Genomic DNA, 19,692 nt, shown 5'->3' with positions numbered 1-19,692 from the left:
AAGGTCAAAGCTGGAGTTCTCACAGGACCAAACCTAAGCACTCCACAGCTGTCTACTTTCAACCAGGGCTGCATACATACCTCTCGTATCTCAAGGATACACCCGTAACTTTCCCAGGTCAAAATCTTCTTCCAAAGAGCTAACAGACCCGCTGTCAGCCCTGACAACCTACCTGCTTGTTCTTTTTTATAGCATTTAAACAACTTTCCTTTGAAGCTGAGAACACACTGCTCCCCTATTCCCTTGACAGATGCACAAACTGTCTTTACAGATGATTCAGAAAAGACGGGAAATGCAGTTGTAGTGTGGCAGAAAGATAATGAGCGGTAATAAGACATAAATCATGTAGATGGGTCACCACAACTTGTAGAATTGTCGACAGTAATCTGCGCACTTACACTGTTTCCAGGATCTTTAAATATAATTTCTGACTCTCAGTATGTTGTGGGAGTGGTTCCACAAATTGAACACTCCTATCTAAAAGAAACCAATCATGAGGCACTGTTTGCCTTATTTAAAAAATTATTATTTGTAGTTGAGGAAAGGCAATTTTCATTTTTCATTATGCATGTACGTTCTCATACTTTGCTGCCTGGTCCAATTTCAGAAGGTAATCGATGTGCTGATGCACTTGCAGGACCAGTAATAGTACCTTGGCAATTTGAGCAAGCCAAATTGTCACATCAGTTTTTTCATCAAAATGCAAGGGCATTAAAAAGGCAATTTGATCTCACATTAGAGCAAGCTCATTCTATCATAGCATCCTGTTCAGACTGTCAGCTAATCACTCCTATTACACCTGAAGGAACCAATCCTTGAGGATTGGAACCCCTGCAACTGTGGTAACCAGATGTCACACACGTATCGTCTTTTGGTAAACTGAAATATGTACATATGTCCATTCATATGTTTTCAGGATTCCACCTGAAACCAGCACACCCGTTATGAGCTCTCACAAAAACATCCCACAGTCCATTTGCCACCTGTAACCAGTGACTGAGTTCCTGCTTCCCCAGCCCCCAGGAATGGTGTCCTTGTCTGCTCATTCCTCCACACTCTCTTTTCAGTGATGACATCTTAACAAGACAAGCCCCTGGAAATAATTTACTTGTAAGTCTTCAATTCTTTTGTGGTTAATTAGACAGATCTCAGAAGTGCATTCAAAGTGAATACCTTGTATTACTAAAACCATGAGAAAAGATGTCTTTTTTGTGGTCTGCTTACTTTTTTCCTGTTTTTACATTGATATCAGCAATCCCCAGTCAATATTGATCCCAGACACCTCCTAATTCAGTCTGAATAGATAAGAAAATCAAGACCTTTTATGTCTGACAGTCCATCAGATTTTATCCCTATCCCCACCCCACCATTCCCTCATCAAACCCCTGAGACTCAAAGCAACCTTAGGCAAATCTGAGCTTCCTCCACTAAAGGCTGGACCTGCAGGTTTCAACTCCTTGGCACCAACTCCCACCTGTTTGACTTGGAGAAAGAGCTGCACGAGACACAGAGGGATGTTCATTTATTGCCAGCAAACAAACCCAGAGAAAGGTACAGCTCAATAAACCCCAAAAGTCCTTCTCCTGCTGTATATTAAGTCCACATTGCCTGCCACGGTCCGAGGGGGGGATGGGGCCATGACACAGCACAGACGGGTCCGGAGTCAAGGTAGAGGTGCAAATGTAATGCTTTATTGAGGCATGTACGGGTTTTATGAGTTCAGGTGGGGAAAGGGCTAGAACATGGGGTGGAGCATGAGACAGACAAACAGGGGTAGGGACACAGGCAAAGGGGGAGGAACGTGGGAGGAACCGGGGAAGGAAAGGGCGAATGGTAACTGTCTCCTCTCTGCAGTTTCTTCAACCTATCAGAGAGGGGAGTGGGGAAACAGGGAGCAGGCAAAACTCGCGGCAAGCCTGGGCATGCCCAGGCTGTGCACTATGTAGTGTGGGTACAATGCAATACACATATCTGAAACCACATAATAACGGTAAAGTCCATATAATAACATCCTGTCAATTACTGTATGTCTTTCTCCACGCCTGGAACCGCTCCCATCCTGAATCTTGCTCCTTCACAATTGCCTCCACTGAAGTCCACATTCTGCAGTAGATAGTTTTAGACCAATGGTAAACACCTTATGTGTCAAGTACAGATCCCAAGATCCCCCAAACACTCCCTGCCCCAGATTCTGTCCATATTTGCCCTTTGCACACAGTGAGTCAGACACTTAAGTCACAAGTTCCCTCGATCCACAGAGGGAGGAAGAGAGAAAGGGAATGAATTTCTGTGTTGTGGAGAGCTAAATCTGCACTCATCCCAATATTCTGGGGTTACAGGACCTTTATCAAACACATTCTGCAGCATCTGTTCACTGGGTAAACATCTGTGTGGATGACCAGGCCCAAAGAGTGGTGGGGAATGGAGTTCCATCCAGTGCTGTTCCCAGGGCTCAGGTTTGGGGTCAGGGCAGTTCAATCTCTTTCTCAATGATCTGCACAAGGGGATGGAGTGCAGCCTCAGTCAATTCACAGGGGACACCAACTGGGGGGGAGTGTTGATGTGCTGGAGAGCAGGAAGGCTTTGCAGAGGGATCTGGACAGGTTGGATCGATGGGTCCAGGCCAGTTGGAGGAGGTTCAACAAGGTCAAGTGCCGGGTCCTGCACTGGGGTCACAACCACCCCAAATCCCTGACCATGCCCTGCAACTGGTCCCCACAGTCTGTCCTGTGTCCTTAATCCCTCCATTTCCAAGCACTTTGTGGGACAAGGGAGCTCTGTGCTCTAGGTACAGAGGGAACTCCAAGTGCCACTGGAGTGGGAACCACAACTCATCAGGTTTGTATTCTTTGGGAGGTCTGGAACTGGTGAGATTTAGAGCCACAGAAAGTTTCTCTTCATTGTCCACAAACAAAAAGCAAACTCAATACAATTTATAAACATCCCAACTCTTTCCCCAGTTTTCCTCAGCCAGAGTGACCTGGAGAATGCACGTCCTTGATGTCCTGGTCCCACAGCCCAGGGTGCTCCTGGCCTCCCTTGCTGCCAGGGCACACAGCTGCCTCCTGCCCAACTCCCTGCCCATCCACAGCTTCTGACAGGGTTGCTCCCAACCAGGCAACTCCAACCTGTGCCATGGCCAGGCTGAGTCCCCTGCAGGGGCAGACACTGCCATTTGTCCCTCTGGGATTTCAAGAGGTTCCTGCCAAGACGTGCTCTCCTCCTCCCTGAAGCCCTTCCCTGAGCACAGAGGCCTGAGAGACCTTTCCAGGAAAGACTCAGGCAGAGAAACCATGGAGTCCCTCAGCAACACATCAGTCTCTACTGCAATTAAACCCCCCTCCCCATTGCACAGCAGCCCTGCATTTCCCTCCTCCAACCTTGGTCTCCAACACAGACATTGAGGCTCTCTGGGCTCTTGACTTTTCCTGCACCCACCAACTGCAGGGAAACTTTGCCTTTCCCACAGTCCCCCCTGCACAGACCAGGTCATGCCCAACAATCCCTTGTCTGTCCCTGGTCTTGCTGTCACCCCCTGGCAACCGCTTTGTGACCCCTTTGTGCCCCGCTGCCTCCCAGCTGGTCCCACAGTCCCCTGGGCAGACCCAGCCCAGGACAGGAGCACTCAGGGTGGGGAAGGGCCCCTCTGACGGGATCCCCAGGGCAGTCCTTGGCCTTGCGCACCCAGGGCCTTCATGTTCAGCACCTCTCCAAGTTACTGGAGAGTCCATGTCCCCTGTGGGCCCTCACAGACAACCCTGCTCCAGGCTCTGCCGGGCTCTGGGCCAGCCCTGGCACAGCCCCTGAGCCCAGCAGAAGGATGGAGGGGGGGCACAGCAAAATTCACCCCTAACCCTGGGCTGAGAAACCAGTGCTGGCAATGGCTGGGGAGAGAGGTTGGGGAGGGACAACTGTCCTGGGCCACCTTCATGGCCTGTTCGTGCCACCAAGGGCACAGACCAACCTCCTCTCGCTGGCACTTGCATGTTTTCAATGTCTTCCACAGGCCCTGGCTCTGCACCACAACCCCCCTGGGCTGAGTCCTCCCCCTGCATGGTCACACAGTGTCAGATACACACCGATGGTTTTCTCTCCCAGGTCCTTTCCAGCCCAGTCCAGCTCCCTCCAAGCTCTCCCCCCTCCCCTGAGCTCTCTCCACCACCAAGGGCCTCTCCCCAGCACAACCCAGGCGGCTCTGGCCCCACAGCCTTGCCCAGGGTAGAGTGCTCTGGGCAGTGGCACCACAGCCCCAGCCCCTCTGGGCACAGTAGTAGCTGGAGCTCAGAGAGGACTCAGCCCCAGTCGTGGGTGAACGTACTTGGCAAAAGGGAAAGGAGGCTCCCTGTGTGCCCCGCTCTGCTCTGCAGGAGATCCTGAGAGCTCTGCAGCCCCTCCCTGCCATCCCATCCCCCCAGGCCAGCACAAAAGCCCCTGCCCTTGTGGTCCTCCAGAGCTCTTCCAACTCCAGGCAGAGGGTTCCATCCCAAAGCTGGGGCAGCCAGAAAGCTGCTCTCATTTCCTGATCAGTCCTGCTCTGCTCAGGAAAGGAATCTCAGACAAAAGTTTATTGCAGGTTCATTTCTGTCACTCAAATCCAATATGAGGCTCCCAGTTAGACTAAGTCTCTGGGACACACAAGATAGGGGCTACTGAAGAAGGAGAAAATGTAAACATGACTTTTTTTTTTAAGAAAACATCAAAAGCATAGAAAATAAAAAAATGTACATAAGGAAAGACCTCATTGTTCATGGGAGTTCTGGCACACAGTAGGAGCATCATTGGGCAAACAATATTATACAATTCAACATCATGGACTGTTCTTACCCAAAAACCAAATCCCCTTGAGATACACAGTGTTTCCCCATCCCTCTGCATCATCCACCAAGTGCACTCAAGTCCTTGAGCAGAAACAATCCCATGGGTGGGTTTGCCTTTGTTTAAGGCAGGACTAATCCAAATTGTCCTCCCTAACATATTCCTCATATGGACCCCAGGGATTTTATCCCCTTCCATGGTACAGAGAGGTTCCTTTTGGGCAGGGCCAGTTCAACTGGTAGAGTCAACTAACTAGGTTTATGTGATGCCTTAAAGTTTTCTGGATTTTTTTTTGTAGATTTTAAAAGTAGTTGTTGTTACGACCCGCCCCAGGAAAAGGGGAGAGGGGGTAACTCAGGTTTTTATCAATAATTCCCTTGGGGTGGATTAAAGTGAAACGACACTAAATAATCGGTGTCTGAAAACATATAATTTGTATTAGCTACTCTCTCTCCACCCCGTGAGTAATCAGGGTGAGTAATAGGCTACAATCAAATTCCTTAACATTAATAAGGTTTCAAACATATACACATACTTGAAATTATACATCAAAAAACATTGAGTTACATGGGAACTGGGAAAAGGTTTTCTTATGTTCTCTTTGGGCCTAAATTTAGTTCTATTTGTTAAATTTAACCAAATATGAAATTCAATGCCTTTCAAGGCAGAAGGTTAATGTATATAATACATATTTGTATGATTTCAAATATGCATGAATACTTGTACTAACTCCCAGGTTATATTTCATTGAGTTTAGATATTTAAAAAGACAAAATACGCTTGGTAAAAATTAAACTAACAATACATCTCAGAAAAACTGCACAAACAAGTTAACAATTCTTAATACAAGTAATTTTGGGAGTAGGGGAACACAAACACAATGTTTGTGGTAGGTTCAAAATTATTAGGATCATAACATTTTTAAGATAAAACACATGTAAACAACCAATGTGGTAAAAAAAACCAAAACAGTATAACTCTTCAGTTCTGTTGTCACTTCATGTTCTCATAGGATAATGAGAACTAATGATAGCAACGGTAGAATGCTTTATCAGTCTCATGTGGTGGGATCTCTTCTGCTGGTAGGTTTCTGCAAAAAAAAGAAATCTGACCCACTATGGACCCATTATTAAAAAGAAGGAACTATCTATTTATCCAACTCCTTTTCTTATCTGGCATAATGTCACTAGGGCAGTAATAATAGAGAAGTTTGGAGCATGTTTTCTCCAAAAAACAAATAAACTCAGAGCATGCTGGAGCTCCTTTTTACTTCTCAGCATCTTTATTTGTACTAAGGTGGCCAAGGTGTCAGGGGGAATACACACTGCTAATTTTCCTGTGGGAATTTGAAGTCTCAGACTTTCCAAGTGGGTGATAGTAGTTGTCTGAGTCTGGTCCCTTGTGGTGACAACAGCAATCTGGGCAATCAGTTCAACTTTGTTATGTACAGCAGTTATTTGTGAGCCAGTGTCAGCATCGAGGTAACTCACTGGCAGCTGCCACTGCCGATTAGGTTTATGGACAGACCATACTGTCCATGGTGCCTGGAATTCTGCAATTTCTGGGGTAATTTTGTCACGTGTTCCTAAAGGGAGTGGGTGGGGGTTTACATTTGTTATTTTAGAAGGAGGCAGACTTGGAACAGTTTGCAACAGACGGACAGAGGGGGGTGGGAGACCAAACACCCATTCTCTCCCTCTGGTGTCTGTCCAGGCCTTCCCCTTTAGCAGATCTAACCCCAGGATGTTAGCTGGTAATGGTCCCACAATCATGAGAGTTTCTGTGGCTGTCTCATATCCAGGTAACCAGCATTTCACTCGAACAGTGTATTGGGGTTGGGATTTGCCAAAAGCGTCAGTTACCCATATCTTTTTTTTGTCTGGTTTAATGCCACACTGAGTAGCAGCTTCAGTTTGGAGTGCTGAGACCTGAGCACCAGTGTCTACCACGAATGTAACCAAAGATTTAAAAGGACCGAGAGGAAAAGTGATTACCATATCTCCCTGGTTGTTTTCTGTAAGCTTTCTCTCATAAACCCACTGGCTATTTTTTGGTTTATTTACTTGAGAGCAGTAAGTCCAGTTTCTTGACTCAGAACTGGTCAAACTGGTTAGTCCGGTTTCTGGAGAGGCTGAGGGGATCACAGTGTTGGACTCCTTAGGGGGGCTGTCCCTAGGGGGTGACTTGTGCTCTTTGATCTTATCCCAGTGCTTTATCAAGTATTCCAAATTAGCAGTGAGTAATTTATCCATCACTTCTAGAGGGATTCCCTTTGCAACACCTTCTACCCACAAACTGTATCTCTTTCTCCCACTAGATGACACATTTTGTTGACAAATACCTGGTGAGGCAGGTTTTTGGACCTTCCCTGCCCTCCTGCAGTGTATTCTCTGACCACTGGTACCAGAGAGCCCCAGCTGCTGACCAGTAGCTATTAATTCTTGGGCTATCTCCAACCAGGTTATTCCTGATGGAGTACCCCTTCTTCTAGGTCTGGGGGTTGCCTTTATGCACTCCTGTAATTGTTTAGCCTGATCATGGTGTCTCCCCTGCCAGGTAAGTATAAGCCATAGTGTTGTCTACTCTCCTACATGGTTCCGAATCATGGGTCATCTACCGCCACCACCTGCGTCTCCTAGAACGCTTCCATCAACGCTGCCTCCGTACAATCCTTAACATCCATTGGTCAGATTATGTGACCAATACATCTGTACTAGAGCAAGCAGCTGCCACTAGTATTGAGGCCATGTTGATGAAAACACAGCTGCGATGGGCAGGGCACGTCTCAAGGATGAAGGACCACCACCTTCCTAAGATCCTGCTCTATGGTGAACTTACCACTGGCTGCCGCATGAGAGGAGCCCCGAAGAAAAGATACAAGGACTCCCTGAAACAACATCTCAGCCTTGGTCATATTGATCACCATAACTGGTCTACTCTGGCCTCAAATCGGGAGGTCTGGAGACACACCATCTATAATGCAGCTGTCTCCTTCAAGAACACACGCAGGATCACTCTCGAGGAAAAAAGGTAACGCAGAAAGAACCGTGTCTTGCAGATTACACCATCTAAGGAGTCTTTCTGCTGTGCCTTTTGCAATCGGATATGTCTGTCACGTATTGGCCTCATAAGCCACCAGCGTGCCTGTAGCAAAAGTGGATAGTGCCTTCCCAAATCTTCGTTCGCGAAGCCTAGCCATGAATTGTTTAGCATAAACTTTTAGTGCATCAGGCAGACCTCGAATTAAGACTGGAAATCTTTGTGGATCCGCCTCGAGTTCCATTGGGGAATTTAGTTGTGGGTCTAATAATTTTGTATGCATTAATTGGAGACATGCGGGTTTTTGTACGCTTTTTACAATGTGGTCAATTGTGGGTGTTTTAATCTTGTAAGGATCTCCCCTTTCTATAGGGTCTAACCCGCCTGCCCAGTAGGCAACTCGCTGGGTCAGGGACCACAGGGTTCGGTTATCATTTGTGGTCAGGAAGACCCCTGGGCCCCAAAATCCTCTGACCTCATCTTCACTCAACAAAATTCGATCCCCCCCGGTAAGGGACACTCTCCACACATATTCAGTCTCTGATTCACTGGCCTTACGGCTGTATTTTTCCTGAATTTTGGCCAGTGCTTCCCCCGTGTACGGGGTAATTCGTGTGGTAGTTTGCCGATCTGCCCCCTGGCCAGTGGTTTCAGTTTTAATGAGGGGACGCATATGTATTACCTCGTCCTCCGGGTAACTTTGCTTCAACTCTTCTAATTCCCCAGAGGGGTACAGGGATTTGTTAACATCCACTGGTTTAGGGTATTTTTAATTAATATCTCGCAATTCACAATTTTTCATTTCTAGTATCTTTTTAAACCTTTCATTTTGTTCCTCCTCATCTTGCAGGGCTGACCGAAGCAATGAGTTAATCTCTCTCTCCCTCTGCAGTGCCTGGCGCTCAGCAGTAAACTGCAGGCGTTCTTTTCCTAATTGCTCTTGTAATGCCTTCATTGACTCTTGAAGAGATCTTATCACCTCACTGGTAGATTTTTGAATAGCCTCTTTTTCTAGCTGGTCCTGCAAAGTTCTCATTGACTCTTGGAAAGATTTTATCACTTCACTTACAGATTTCTGAATAGTTGATTTTTGCTTTTGCACTGCTCTAAGGAACACACATAAGACAGTACCCACAAAAAACAGTTCTAAGCCAAGGATAACTATCAGGAGGGAATAATCCCCATATAACTCAACCTGGGGCGTCATCCCCTTTGCTTCAGTCATTAACCCATCTTAGGTTAATGTCTTTCTCCCCCTTAACCCTCTGAGGGCTGGTTTGACTCTCTCCTGGAAAACCTTTCAACAGGCCCAGGTACCAGAGAACCTTTCAACAGGCCCAGGCCACACCAGGAAACCTTTCAACAGGTCTGATGTGCCCGGGTCACACCGAGAGGAGAAAAATTCTCACTATAATTTTACAGCGAAGGGATAGTCACCATTTGACTCGCCCTCGGTACCAGTTTTAGACTACACCGATTACTCCACCGCATCCAAAGGATCCTGCCGACTACGCCAAAAATGTTACGACCCGCCCCAGGAAAAGGGGAGAGGGGGTAACTCAGGTTTTTATCAATAATTCCCTTGGGGTGGATTAAAGTGAAACGACACTAAATAATCGGTGTCTGAAAACATATACTGGCAAGGTTTATTTTAACAATTCTGTATCAACAGGCATGCTAGCAGTTTGGGTGCTGTCATACAACAATGTGACACAGAGATAACCTTTGGGGGGGGGGAAGAAAATGCATAAGGGAGAGAAAAAAAACAGGATGACAGTAAGGAAAAGTAAGGGAAAGAAAAGCTGAGGGTGGACAGATGTATATAGTCACCGCCCACGGGGTCCAACGATGCTTCCATGTCTGAAGTGGTGGCCTTGATCTGTTGGGGGTGAAGGAGGGAAGCCCCCACACTCCAAGAAGTTATGAGTTATATCCATGGTCAGTGTCACGGGCCGTGCCTCGAGCCTCCAAACATCTCCTGGGTCTGTGCTGAGTTTTTTTTGTGTCTTACCTGGTTCCCGCCTTTCTAGATTAGCAGAGGGAGGGAGGGGTCTGATTGCTCAGCAGAGGTATCAACAGTCTGGGAGCTGGGCTTCTTGCCTTTTCAGGATTTCACACCGTCAGCACTGGAGGGAGGGAGGGGCCCAATTGCTCATCAGAGGTATCATGCAAGTCAAAAGCCTGCAAAAGTCTCCTAGAATCCATAAATCATTAACCATTTCAGTCTCTGACAGTTGTGTAGTAAATGTAGATGTTAATGTAGCTGTATTATATGCCACCCTTTAGCATAGTAGTTTACACAGACCCAACCCTATTACCCCATTTCATATCAAACTTTCTAAATTCCTTTAGCGTGTTTAGACTTCTTTTCAAGGTAGAACTGTAGAAAAACACCTCTATGGAACAACATCACACCCTAGGTCTGGACAACAAGATCCCACAAGAAACAAAGCAACCTTCCAGCCCAGAACTTTGGAGGCGCTCCAAGGACTGTACATGCTGTGAAGAAGATAAAGATGAGGAAGAAGGGGTCCCAAAGACCCCAAACTCAATTCCTCAAGGGGCGTGTTAGGGGGCAGAACTGGGCAGAACCAGGGAGTGGATAGTTCTGGCATTGGATGGACCATCTTATAAAACTGCAGAACCATTGCCTGGGAGGGCGCACATCGTGTGTGTTCCCCTGGACCTGTGGACCTGATTAAAGGACCTGCTCTTTTTAGCTTGACCTGGAGTTTTATCTCTTGAGGTTACAGGATTAACTAACTAGGTGGCTTTTGATAAATGCAGATCCAATGTTTGAAGGTCCCACTGCCCATTGCTTTCAATGTGGTTTTGAACAGTCCACTCTACCACTCAACTTTCCCAGAGACCGGTACATGACAGGGAATACAATCCATCCACTCCATGCCGAGCTCTCTGGTCCAGGTGTGCACAAGGTTGTTTTTGAAAAGAGTCCTACTGTCCAACTCAAGTTTTTCTGGAGTGCCGTGTCTCCACAAGACTTGCTTTTCCAGGCCCAAGATGGTGTTCTGGGCAGTGGTGGGAGGCACAGGGTGTGTCTCCTGCCATCCAGTGGTTGTGTCCACCATTGTCAGCATGTAGAGCTTGCCTTGGTGGGTTTGGGGAGTGTGCTGTGATCAATATGCCAGGCCTCCCCATATCTATATTTCAGCCATCATCCCCCACCCCACAGGGGCTTTACCCTCTTGGTCTGTTTGATGGCAGCACGTTTCACAGGTCTGGATAACCTGGGAGTTGGTGTCCATGGTTAAATGCACCCCTGGATCACAAGTCCAACTGGATGTTGCACCTCTTCCCTCAGGGCCTGAGGTATCATGGGCCCACCAAGTCAGGAATAATTCACCCTTGTGTTGCCAGTCCAGCTCTCCCTGAGACACTTTCATCTGGTCAGTCCCATCCACCTGTCCGTTGCTGGATGTCACTCAGTAGCCCAACTCTTGGGTACCTGTGCATCTCCAGGATGTACTTTCACAACCAACCTCTCTACCTGGGTGGCAGGAGGGTCTACCCTGATAAGACCTAAAATCCCATCAGAGAATGCCAACAGTGCCAGTTCTCATGCAAGCTGTCTGTGAGATCTGCGAGTTACCGGTGGCGCCATGGGAATGGTTTTGGTGTTGAATGATGCTAAAACCAGCCTGGTTCACCCAACTCCAAACACACATCCTGCTTTTTGAAGCTGGATGTGACAGATAAGCTGGTAACTGGCCTGTAAATTTGTGAGGAGCAGTCAATCACTTCATCCTAGAGAAGTCCAGTCCCCTTTCATACAGGCAGGTTTTTCTAACACAGCCCTTCTTGGGGTATATGTGTGGAGATTCCTGCCTTGGGTGGGGACGCCCTCCAAGGACACTCCTCAAAGTTGAGCAAAAGAAATCTCCCCACGACCGTTGGTCTGGGTGAGTTACATCAGATCTCTATGTAATAATTATTTCTTTTGGCTAGTTTTAATATAATTGTTTCAATAATTGCTTCAATATAGTGCACTATCCTATCTTATACTATACTACTAGTAGTTTTAGCCTTTGTATTGTGTAGTAAATAATTCTGATTAAGATCTTTTGTCTGATCATTTGTAAAAATAAATGATTCACTTTATATAAATATTCTCATTTTGACAATGAATAAAACCTCTGGGGCAAAAGTGGGTCAATCCCACTTCTGTAATTCCTTAAATTTAATTTGTTGACAAAATCTGAGGCAAAGATTGGATCCCTTGATCCACAGGCTCCACAGTGCGACAATGGCTCCTTGATTCCATGAGGTTGCACTGTTTCCCAGCGTTCTTTGGCTCCATAAGGCCCTGCAGTGTCACAATGACCCACTGATTCCATCATTTTCCCTAGTGTCGCAATGGACCCTTGATTCCATGAGGTTCCCCGGTGTCACAATGGTCCCTTTGACTCCAGAAGGCCTTGCAGAATCATAATGGTCCCTTGATTCTGTGAGGTTCCACAGTGTCACAATGGCCCCTTGATTCCCTGACGTTCCACAAAGTGCAGAGGTCCTTTTGATTCCATGAGTCATGTGTTCCCTTTTGTTCCAGGAGGTCCTAGTGTATTACAATGGCCCCTGGATTCCATAAGATTCCACAGTGTCCTGGGGTTCCCTTGTCTTCCTGAGTTTTGGCAGTGTCTGGGGTCCCTTTGTTCCCATGAGGTTCCTTTGTTTCCATTAGGCCCTGCCATGTCCCAGACTCCCTGAGATGTTGCAGGCTCACAATGTCCCCTTTATTCCATGAGGTTCTGCCATCTCCCAGGGTTCCTTTGGTTCCATGGGGTTCCACAGTGCCAAAACTCCCTGGTTCTTATCCTTCCAAAATTTATGGGCCCATTCTATCCCTGCCTGGGATGGATCACAATTGTGTTTCTGCAGGAATGGATCCATGACCATCCTGCCACTGCGTCAATTTAATGTTGCAAAAATGTCACTCCAATGTTTCTCCCACTATCTTGCTTCGCCCTAGGTAGTCAAGCCACATACTCCATTAATTAAGTTCCCTGACAGAAAAAGTGGTCTTATATAGGAACCAGCACACAATTTTTCTCTTTCAACTTTCTAACTCAACTGATTTGGAGCAGGATTTTTGAAACATGCTTGGTTTAGTTTGAAGGCAACTCTTTGTCTCTTTAAAGACTCTGTACGAATCTGTGTACACACATAATGCATGCATGTCACTGGATGCAGGAACAGTCTGGGAACTACAGGTCTGCTCACATTCAGGAGAGCCAGTCGGGGTCACAAAGAGCACAAGTGATTGACTGCAACCCCTGCAGTTCTCTGGGATTGCTGGGTACAAATGAATTAACTCAGAGTAGCTCTGCAGAGACCTGACAGTGCCACTGCAGTCACAAGCTGCATTGCCCGAGTCAACACTCAGCACAGTCAAGGCCACAACCCTTCCCAAAAGGTGTCCCTTCTGGGGAGGGTCAGGGGGACAAACCCCTCCATCTGTCCCTGCAGATGTTGTGTCCAATTCTCATCCCCCACTTAGGGACAAATCCAGGCTGCATTGTGTGTTTAGCTTTGCATTTTCTTCATTGTTTTGTGCTTCCAACACACACACACACAGTCTGGGCAGATTCTGGCCCCCCAAAGAACACAAGACCTGACTATTTGTGGCTCCCCCTGCAGTGGTTGGAACTTGGACCACAATCTGTGCCAGGAGCAGAGAGGTCCCTCCCCACAGAAATTCCTTGGCAATGAGTTAAGAAAACGGGACAGGTTGTGGGGATCACTTGCAGGGCACAGCCAAGGACGTGTCTTGACCAGCCTCCTGTTTAACATGACCAGCTTTTTCATCCTCTTTACTCTGTTTTCTCATGCTTGTTCCTCCAGAAACCACTGTGATCCTACCCTTGCTTTTGGTTCTTTCCTAGACATCCCATGACAAGTCTTGCCCAGTCCCCAAATACCCTTTCTGGTTGCCCATCATGAGTCTCAGACCCCGAGGCCAAATCCTCCATCCTCAGCTGCAAGGTCACCCTGAGAGGTTCTGCCATTGACCCACTTGCTTAAAGTTTCGTACAGATACCTTGGAACTTCCTTGGAATTATTTTGTTACCTTTTGGGCTTAGAAGGGTGTCTCCAAAAACATGGCAATTCCTGTCCCCAATATGGAAATTCTTTGGAGAAGGAGTTTGTGACTTTAGACTCAAAAGAATCACAGAATGGTTTGGCTTGGAAGGGATCTAAAAGGTCGTCTTATCCAAGTCCCTGGACATGGACAGTGACATCTTTTACTAATTGAGGTTACTCACACTCCCTGACCTTGGACAAATGCAGGGATTGGACATCCACTTCTTTGGAAACCTCTTCTAGTTCTTGCCACTCTTATTGTTAAATCTTTACTCCTATTATCCAATATAAAACTCTTTTAGTTCAAAGCCACTGCCCCATGTTCTGCCACTACAGGCCTTGGTAAAAAGTATCCCTGTGATTTCCTTAGACGATGAGTACGACATTTTCATCTGCAAAAACTTTAGTGAGTGCCCAGAGATCTCCCAAGATGGACTTTAAAGGTCTCAAGCACATGACCACTAGAGAGGGGCTAAGGAGCTGTGGCCTCAATGGTGTGGATACTGAGGACAGTACAGGTGTCTCAGTTTAAAGAGACTGGAATGTTTGCTAAGGAGGATGAGTTATGAGATAGACCAAACTCCTCTCTCTCAGCAATTGTAAATCCGAAATTAGGAGGCTCCAATCAAGGAAGTATGGAAAAAAGGAAGAAATAACAACCCTTTATTAAAATATATATGTATGTTGGTAAAGACAGTAACAGAACACAAAAACAACTAGACAATAATCCTGTACCCAAAAGTCCCCTTCAAAAAGGAAACAGCCCGAATACTTTTCTGTCCTCTAGCACGGTTCTAATCACGGTTGGCAGGGGGTGCTGTTGGATCACTGGAGGTGCAGAGCCTGCAGTGCTCTGTGGTGGCCTGCAGGGGGCGCTCTTGGGCTCTGGTGGTCACCGTGTGGGGTCTCGGATCACAGGAGAAGTCGAAGTGGGGGGCTTCCCCCACCAAGAGGGGAAAAGAGAAGAAAGGGAAAGAAGGGCAGTCCACTTCCCACGGAACTCACCGCTGTCCTTGGTTGGCAGTGCTCAAGACTCCTGTTTTTCTCCCAGCGAGCACAAACTCTCCGATGAAATCGCAGCAGGTTCGGGCTGGAGGCAGGGGCAGTGTGCAGGCAAGTTGAGATGAGTGGTCAGAAATGACCAGGTCGAGAGCAAGAAAAACGACCTCAAAGCTTTTCCAGATGCACACAGACTCCCCATTTCCCTTCAAGTAGAGAAACCAAATTGTTCTCCCATTTGTGAGAAGGGCAGCAGCAAAAACCCCTCCTCCCTCCCTCCTGTCTTAGATGGGCCATTAGCCTGGAATGCAGTTTTTGCCAGTCAGCTCTTTTGTACAGTCAATCACCCCTTCCCCCTCTCCCACAGTGGGGCAGGGGAAAGGAAAAAATTCCTGCTTGAGTTTTTTGAACAAGCCAACCTATGACAACAGGATAGCCCTCAGAGGGCTTGAAGGGAGGATTTAGAGAGGGTGGATCCTTTTGTCATAGCAGAAAAGAGCATGAGAAAGAAAAGAATTAATGCCAAGTGCAACTGGGGAGGTCCAGAGTGGACATGAGGAAAAAGGAATTTCACTCCATGGAAAACGCTGTGCTGCAAGACATCACCCAGAAGGAGTCTGGATGAGCCCAAGGCTTTGTGTGTCCAGGAAGAGCCAGGGAGGACACAGAGATGTCAGTGCAGGAAGGTGCCAGCAAGGTGGGGCAGTCAGGGGGATGACGACAGCCTGCAGGGAAAGGGGCAGGGCATGGACACTGTAGGACAGCCTGGGCTGGAGAGAAGAGAGGGATGTGGAGAAGTTGAAAGGCCCTGACAGAACCACCTTCTCCAGGTCTTTGACCATGGCTGCTGTCTGTGCTCGTCACCATGGGCAGCAAGATGGCGGCCGCCACCAGGGCAATGCAGGTAAGGGTGGCCTTGGGACAGCAGAGGGGTGAGGCAGTCGGAGCCTTGGCTCGTGTGGTAGGGCTCTCTTTGCCTGTTGCTGCCGCTAAGAAGGAGACCTGAGGTGGTCGTGGCTTGAGGACACGCCACCGGAGTGGTCAGTGTGCTTGGGGAGAGGCGTGCGGTGTCACGGGTGCTGTGATAGCAGAGGGTGCAGCGCTGGCCGGTAGCTCCTTCCTATGCTGTCCCTCTCCAAGGTGAAAGTATTTTGTACAGGCAGAACGTAGCGATCGCGGTTCTGTCTGCTAGAGCTTTATGGAGCCACAGGATGGTGTGGGTTGGAAGGGACCTTAAAGGTCACCTCGTTCCAGCCCCCCTGCTGTAGGCAGGGGCACCTTCCACTATCCCAGGTTGCTCAAAGGTCTGTGCAATCTGGCCTTGGACACTTCCAGGGATGGAGCAGCCAGAGCTTCTTGGGCAATCTGTGGCTGTGCCTCATCACCCTCACAGTAAAGAATTTCTCCATTATATCTAATATAAATCTGCGTTCTTTGGGTTGTAAGGCCCCCCCCCTTCTTTTTTCCAGGCTGAACAACCCCAGGTCTCTCATAGAGACCTCTCCTCATACAAGAGGTGCTCCAACCCTCTGTTCTTTATGGTCCTATTCTGGACTCACTCCAGCAAGTCTTGTTTTGGGGACCCCAGAGTTGGGTGCAGCACTCCAGATGGGATCTCATCAGAGCAGATTGCATTGTGATTGAATTTATGCAACAGCAGTGACTGTTTCTGCACACACTGATGTTGCTGTGAGAAAAGGAAGATAACACCTGTAAGTGGTCTGGACATCAGAGTGCAGAAATACCTTTAAAAGTGAAATTTACTGGGGTAAACTTGGACCTTTAAGAAGTAGTAAGTGTATCAGAGTAGTAGTGCAGAGAGCAGCAGTATAGTGTGGTTGTTTGATACATTGTACATTCCATTTTATTATTTTGAAGGTAACTGGCTTCTAGAAATATATTTTGTACTTCTTGTTTCTCCCACTATCTTGCTTCGCCCTAGGTAGTCAAGCCACATACTCCATTAATTAAGTTCCCTGACAGAAAAAGTGGTCTTATATAGGAACCAGCACACAATTTTTCTCTTTCAACTTTCTAACTCAACTGATTTGGAGCAGGATTTTTGAAACATGCTTGGTTTAGTTTGAAGGCAACTCTTTGTCTCTTTAAAGACTCTGTACGAATCTGTGTACACACATAATGCATGCATGTCTTTATTCCTTGATCAAGACAGATTCACAAAGGTTTCCAGTGCTGCTTTTCTACTTTTATATGTATAAAAGTCACATTTTTCCAAATACTAATATTTACCTGAAATAACTGTGCTCAAGTCAGTTTGAAGCAGCTTTAGATATTCAGTGATATTTGCAGAAATGATGTTGCATTTTCCTCATCTTTTCTTAGTTGAAGTGTGCAATGTCTGCTGTATTTTCAAAACATGATTACAGCTGGGAGAGTCATCTCACTCTACATTTTAGAAATATTTCCTCATGTTACTAATTAATGCTGAGGAAAAAAATAATTTCATTGCAATCTTTGCCATTAACTTTTATACCTGTATCTATGTTGATATTTATGATATTCCCAATACTGTTATATTTAAACCTCAGATTTATATTAGCAATATGTTGTTTTAGTAGTCCTTTGGGATCAACAAAGCATCTGAAATGAAAGCAGGAGATGTCTTAATATTGACTGCTGATGCCTGATACTTGGTGGTCATTCTGCACTTCACTAACAAAATTTGATATGGTGCCATTTTTTAATATTAAAGATGGGTACAGCACTGCATTGCATGTTATGGTCTGCTGTTGTGGTTGTAAGCTTATCTTTTTGTAAGTTTCTACCTTTTTTGACTTGTCTGTCTTTACAGTTGTCATAAACGAAGTGATCTTAGCTGGCTTAGTTATCTCTCTACATGTATGTATGTATGGCCAGTCTTCGCGAACGAAGATTTGGGAAAGGTCTTTACCCTTCGAACCTGCGCAGTGGATTTTTTAGGTGAGACACAGTGTGCGCTGAGCTGAGCCCACCCTTTAATCCTAAGGTTCATCTGCCGGGGTCGAGCAAGCTTGGACAGTGGCAGTGAGGTCCTCAGGACGTAGGTTTGTTTAGAGTGACCTTCTCTTAGATGGATGGCCTTACAGGGCTGACGAGCTCCATCTGCCCGGGGGACTTCTCTGACCGGGAATCGAACCCGGGCCGCGGCGGTGAAAGTGCCGCATCCTAACCACTAGACCACTAGACTTAGAACAGACATGCAGGTAAGTTAGTAACAGTCATAGCCTATGTTAATCACCATCACTACCTGTTTTATAATAGCTGTTTAATATGTAATTTGACTGTGCTGGACACAAGCACAGGAGTCTGTTCTTAGAGCAGCAAAGGCTATTATCAGGTAATCAAAGTCCAAAATATTTCTCAAACTAGTTTTCTAAGTTCCGTATTAGTAAATGAGCTTGTATTTCTGGTAGCAAAAAATTTTATTAAATTTGATATAAGTATTTTCTGCAATATTTGCAAATATGGCATTGCACATGAAAGGTAAGAAAAACCTGCTTCTTCTGTAAGAATTCTTAGTTGTAAATACTGAATGCACAAAATATACAGAATTTGTGAAGTGATTGTGAATTTGAAATGAAAAGATGCTTGCAAAGCTTTGTTAAATGATAAGGACACGTACATCATAATGATGTTAGTAGAGAAAATCAGTTTTCCTGAAAGTATGTGGGTAGGTTGCATCAGTGTAGCAGAAATAAAATCAATTATTTCTGATAATAATACACTTGACCTCCAGCATAAAGTTTCTTAACAGTGAGTTAAGTTGTAAAATAATTTGGTTGGGAAGATAATGAACTGAATAACTTTCTAGTTTCTCATAAAGGTTGTAATGGCTCACCTTGGCTTTTTTTTTACTTTGCACTTTGGAATGTGGGCAGTGAGAGTAATTTTAAAACTTGTGTTCACTACCATTGTGTTTGTTGGACCTTTCTAGGGTAAGACTCAGGTCTCTTTAGAGAGAAAGAAGTGGAAGCAGCTGTAACTGTGGGTTGCATGTGTTAATTTTTTTTTTATTTTCCTTTGAAAAAAATTGAACTGTTATTGGCATATGCTGATATTTGACACTGTTCGTGTTCTTATACAGATAAAAAAAATCAATGTTTTAATCAGAAATTAAAACTAGAACTCAGTCTACAGTAGCGCAAAAGAGGATTTGATCTCAGTTCTACATTCAATAGAATTGAAATTTAACTGTATGCTTTTCTTCTACAGCGTGGAGGTCCAGAATAAGTGTAGAAGACAGTTTGCTGGCCACTGCTGAAGAATGAAGTACTATATTCACAATAAAGGCATTTCCTTAATATTAAAAATTATTGTATACTAATAACTTTAATAAAAACCCATATGATAGGTGAGGTTGACACAACACATAAGATACCAATTTGTGACCGAGAAGGATTTTCTGTTGATGGGTAACTAGCAATTGAATATATATGATGTCTGCACCATTAAAATATTTTTCTAATTAACCATTTGCAAAGTCAACAATTTAGCAGTCATTTTATTTTTCTACTGATTGAGATCACAAAATGACAGAATGGATAAAGTTGGAAGGGACCACAGTGGGTCATCTGGTCCAACCTCTCTGCTCAAGCAGGGTCATCCCAGAGTACATGGCACAAGATTGTGTACAGACAGTTCTTGAATATCTCCAGTGAGGGAGACTCCACAACCACTCTGGGCAGTCTGTTCAGTGTGTGGTCACTCACACAATAAAGTTCTTCCTTGTATTCAGGTGGA

General features: G+C 45.9%; 1 long non-coding RNA gene across 1 annotated transcript; it reads left to right on the top strand.

The window, feature by feature from the left end:
• Positions 1–1,166: 1,166 nt before the first annotated feature.
• LOC116780005 lies at positions 1,167–19,262 on the top strand. Its single transcript, XR_004354278.1, has 3 exons — positions 1,167–1,176; positions 16,517–16,519; positions 19,165–19,262. It is a non-coding gene; the product is annotated as an uncharacterized LOC116780005 (long non-coding RNA).
• Positions 19,263–19,692: the final 430 nt, after the last annotated feature.

Source organism: Chiroxiphia lanceolata, chromosome W (assembly GCF_009829145.1).
Source record: "Chiroxiphia lanceolata isolate bChiLan1 chromosome W, bChiLan1.pri, whole genome shotgun sequence".
Classification (NCBI taxonomy): domain Eukaryota; kingdom Metazoa; phylum Chordata; class Aves; order Passeriformes; family Pipridae; genus Chiroxiphia; species Chiroxiphia lanceolata.
The sequence above is the reverse complement of the archived record's forward strand: the minus strand, read 5'-3'. Positions and strand labels throughout refer to the sequence as shown.